General features: G+C 30.6%; 1 long non-coding RNA gene across 1 annotated transcript; it reads right to left on the bottom strand.

Moving 5' to 3' along the window:
• Nucleotides 1–566: 566 nt before the first annotated feature.
• On the bottom strand, nt 567–4,709 carry LOC134273783 (uncharacterized). The gene is made up of 3 exons (XR_009993486.1): nt 4,199–4,709; nt 3,181–3,709; nt 567–1,315 (listed from the first exon to the last, which is right to left on the bottom strand). It is a non-coding gene; the product is annotated as an uncharacterized LOC134273783 (long non-coding RNA).
• Between the last annotated feature and the right edge of the window lie 543 nt (nt 4,710–5,252).

The raw sequence follows: 5,252 nt of genomic DNA, 5'->3' as shown, positions 1-5,252 counted from the left end.
TTCCATGGAAACAGGGGCTATATTATGGGTTCGGAACACAAAAATCAGGCTTTTTCTACTTTTATAAAGACAACATTGATATCACCTTGTCATGGTGAATGTTAAAGACTAAATGTATTTTTGATATTGTTTTTAAGCAAAACTTGGCCAAAAATATTCAAAATAAAACTCCTCCTGTGCTACAAGATGGTCTAAAAATTTATTCCATGGAAGAAATCTAGTATTTATGGCAATCTTTACATCTGAATATTCTGATGAAATTGTCCATGAATTATACTGCAACACCTTTAGAAGTACATGTATATGTTTATAAACATAGTTCAGAACATGTTGCAACTAACCCAATTAAAAGCCTCTGAATTTGACCTCATGCTGATTTAGTTATTCCAACATGCAGTAATTTCTAGACATCTTCGTAGCAAAATATCTTTATTCAGTTATGTCTCGTGACTATCATTATATATGAATGCCATCTTTTGAGTGAAATGTTGTAAGCATTGCATCCACGAAGCTGCTGTTTTTATAATTAAATGATTTCTTTATTTCGAAGAGTAGAATTGCTATCTTGAAAGTAATGTTTGTTTGCCCTCTCTTGACTCTGGGTAAAATTATTGGGTCGGTAGGTGAGAAAATCTTCAACAACATTTCTTTACGGGGAATAAGAGGAATAAAAAGAAAAAATATGGCCCTGCGTTGAAAAAAAAATTTCAGTCTGGTCATTTTAGTCAGTCGGTCTGGAGAGGCAGACAACCAAACATATCTTAAAGACGGCCTATTTCTACACTTCATGGACATTAGCTCAATCATTGGATTAGGTAGTCTGAGAATCTAAATTGAAATATCAGACAGAACAAAATAAAGATGAATTCTAAGTGACTTCAATTCATACTTTAATGAGTTTACAGAGTACTTCTGATTTCAGAGAAAAGGCAAATTCTGCAAAATGACATAACACTGTCATAAATATTTGTCAAGAACAGGGAAAAAGAAACAATGTTACAGTGATAGATATATCTCCTTGATATCCATGAAATAATAATTTAAATATAAAATTTTTTTCTCCTTTTTAAAATCAAAATTCAGAAAAAAATTAAAAGATTATAAATGTAAACAATTTTAAAATAAACTACATGTATTTGTGAAAGATTTTAATTTTAGTTGATTACTAAACTGGTCTTATCATTCCTACTAAATTAACAACCTTTCAATTTCCAAGTGTCATATTTTAAACTGTTAAATGTTCACTGCAGCTTTATTTACAAAACTCTTCAGTTTTCAGAAATACTTATTTGAGCATATTAGGTCCTGGTAAGAACTGTACGCAGATGAGATTAAACTTATTCAAGAGAATCAAGCAGGTTTTAGAAAGGAATATTCTACTTTAGACCATATTCTGACTTTACATTTATTATCAAACACACTGATGAAGTGTAAGAAAAACTTTTTTGTGCGTTTATAGACTTTAAGCAAGCGTTTGATACTGTTTGGAGAAACGGTCTCTGGAGTAAACTTTTAAATTATGGAATTAAAGGCAAATGCTTCACGTATATTACAAATATGTATAAGGGAATTAAATCACTTATAAAGATGAACGGCACAACAACCGATTTTTTCTTTTGTAATGTCGGAGTCCGGCAGGGAGAAAACTTATCTCCTTTTTTATTCTCCTTGTACATTAATGATTTAGAGAATTATCTTGTTGATAGGAATATAATCGGTTTACAAAGCCTTACAACTTCAATAGAAAATGATTTATGTGTTTATTTGAAACTTCTTATACTCTTATATGCTGATGATACTGTAATTTTAGCAGAAACTCCTGAGGATCTACAAATGCTTTGAATGAATTTGAAAGTTACTGTTCAGAGTGGAAATTACAAGTAAATATTGAGAAGACCTAAATATTAATTTTTTCAAAAGGTCCTTTGTGCAAAAGGGTATTTTACTATAATAACAAGAGTCTAGAAACTGTAAAAGAATTTAAATATCTTGGAATCATTTTTTCAAGATCTGGCTCCTTTTTAAAAGCAAAGAAACATCTCTGTGACCAAGCCCAAAAAGCAATGTATGGTGTAATCAGGAAAATAAGACAATTTAACCTCCCTATAGAATGTCAATTCGATTTGTTTGATAAAATGGTTTTACCAGTGTTACTTTATGGTTGTGAAATCTGGGGTTTTGAAAATTTAGATATTATTGAACGTGTACACTTAAAATTTTTAAAACATATTCTGTATTTTGAAAAGTAGTACCCCGAATTATATGGTTTATGGTGAAACAGGACGTTTTCCACTATCTATCATTATATATCCAAGAATAGTATCATACTGGTGTAAACTATTGAATTGCACAGAGAAGAAAATTTCATGTATATTATATCAATATTTAATTGCTAATTCACAATCTGAAATTGGTAAAAATCCTTGGATTGACTGTGTTCATCATATTTTTGATTCATGTGGACTATCTCATATTTGGAATGAACAGTTTTATCATAATATTAGTCAAGATTGGGTTACTTCTGTTGTTAAACAAAGATTACAGGACCAATTTATACAAAAATGGCATTCTGATATTAATAGTTCCTCTAAAGGTATTTTGTATAAAGCTTTTAAAACAAAATTTGAGGGCGAAAATTATTTAAGTTTTTTGCCGTTAAAATTCAGAAAAATACTTGTCAAATTCCGTACTACTAATCACCGTCTACCAGTTGAGCTGGGAAGATGGGCATGCACACCATTAAACGAAAGATTATGTACATTTTGTAATGATAAACATGTTGCTGATGAATTCCATTTTATACTTGAATGTTCTGCACTGTCAAATATAAGAAAGAAATATATTAATGAATACTACTTTACAAGACCAAATATTCTTAAATTTTCCCAACTGATGACAAAACAAAAAATGTTTATATTAAAAATATATGACTTAGTCTGTCCTCCATGATTTGTTCCCCTCATTCATTTTATTATTATATGTATCACATGTGATTTTTCCATTTTTTTTTCTTCATTTTTTTCTTTCTTTTTTCCCTTTTCATTTCTTGATTTTGTATATCTTATACTTATATACCTCTGACCTGATTATATATATATGTTGTAAATATTTCTCTTTGTCCTCATGTACCATGTATTAAAATGGTGTTGAGTGAATAAATGAACTTGAACTTGTAAAAACAAAATTTAATGAATAAAAATATTAAATTTAATTGTTCATGTATTAATTTCCTTGCAATTTTACAAAATAACCCTTTTAAGAAACTTGTTACTTGTAAGTGTAGACAAAAGCAACCTTCAATTAATACCTTAATGTATACATTTATTTTACTGAAAACAAATTCAAAGATGGACAAATAGAGCATGCACTGCAATCATCACATACACATATTTTCTAAATATATTGAAAACAGCATGTATATACTACCAGGTAGATAGGATGCTGTTAAACATTAAATTTTTTTCTATAATCTATAGACATATTAAAAATATGCATTGGGTACAACAAAACATCATTTCTTTTCCAAATCTCCATTGACTTTGCCATGTCTGGTTCAACATCTTAGCTTGATCCATCCAACTTTCTTTAATATTCTTGAGCTGATATGGGATGACCTCTACTTTGATTGATGGCACAAATCTTTTAAGGAAACACTGAAGTACATGTACTTTTTTTGTTCTTATCTATTCCAATTAATGACCCAATTGATCTGAAATCATATGTGTTCATTTTAACAATAACATTTAAGGAATTGCATTTTTGGAATTGCATAAGGAATTGGACTGAATTTCATTCACTCAATGAAATGAAATTTCCAATATAATCAATGAAGAATCAATATGAAATTATTGTACAATTTATACATGTAGATTGAATTAGTGAAATGCAAATGCTTGATCAAGAAAATTAATGTTCTTGTCATGCACAATTTGTATTAATTAAAAAATGAGATATTAATTAAAATCAAACCTCATTTAAAAGGTAACTTGAACAATTGAATACCTGTTCCAATAATGTTACAAATATTAGGCCTAAAAAGCAAGGATTTTTTTCATAATTTCTTGAATGAATGCATTTTTATTTTTTGGCAATTTTGATGCCACATCCTGACATCCTTGTACCGTTTATTCATCGTTTTTAAATCTGTAGTCAGAAGATCATTCATAACTTTCAGTAAAATGAATAGTTAAATAATTACCTGATGAAAATACTATCAACAATCAAACTGTCAACATCATCATTGGACATGGTCAAATGCACCGTGACTTTTCTTCCCTGTTCGGACTGCATAAAGCATAATACTTTACAGGATACTCTCAGGTCTTTTCTTTTTTCCTTCCCATTCTCACTTAAAATTTTAGTGTAGTGGTGAAGCGAGAAACACACAACAGCACAATGCGTCGATAACTTTCTTCTGATCGGAATGGCCTACAACTTCAATGCCACATTCCGTATCGAAAATAAACAAGTCCTCCTTTATTGGTTCATCCACATGCATCACGCTAATCTCAAAGGCTTTTAAGATTCCTATGCTTTGATTTGTTATAAGACTTTCTCCTTAAAACGTCCTTTGTTTTTAGTCCTAACAATAAGTGACAACAAACATCAAGTATGACAGAGGAAATTCGTTACCGAGATGCTTAGCATCGCTGGTTTAAAGTCGCCTGTTTCAAACGCTTTGGTGATTCGCAAGAGTTATCTCCCTGTAAACGCAAACCTTACCTTAATTATCATAATTTACTGTGACATCACGTCTGTACTTTGTCGGTGCAAGCCGCCAGTACGTTTTTGTAACTTAAATAACCAACATTGATGGAGTTACCCTTCTTTGTTTTAACTTTGGAGAGAAAAACAAGAGGCCCAAGGGCCTTGAATCGCTCTTCTGATAAATTGTACAACCTATCACTTGTATTTGAAGCCTCTAACCCTAAGTATCCTATTAAAGACCCAAGTTGCATCACCTGACAAAGTTTGATGATTCTTAGCCAATTAGAACTACTTTTTGGTCTACATTCTTGGAAATCACAAAATGCATCAAGTGACAAAGTTTGATTATTCTAAGCCAATAAATACCTTACATACTTAAATATAGCCATAAAATGTCGAAAGTAAGTCATGGTGACCTACATTTTAGTCAACATTTTTCAGAGTCCCAAGATGCATCTGCTGACTAAGTTTGATAATTCTAAGCCAATAAATACCTGAGATATTCAAAAGTAGGTCACTGTGACCTACTCTTTGGTCAACATTCT

This window comes from Saccostrea cucullata, unplaced genomic scaffold, assembly GCF_032062105.1.
Source record: "Saccostrea cucullata isolate Sc308-1 unplaced genomic scaffold, CSIRO_AGI_Scuc_v1 ctg7462, whole genome shotgun sequence".
In the NCBI taxonomy this organism is placed as follows: Eukaryota; Metazoa; Mollusca; class Bivalvia; order Ostreida; family Ostreidae; genus Saccostrea; species Saccostrea cuccullata.
Note: the sequence above shows the minus strand (reverse complement) of the source record. Positions and strands in the feature narration are given on the sequence as shown.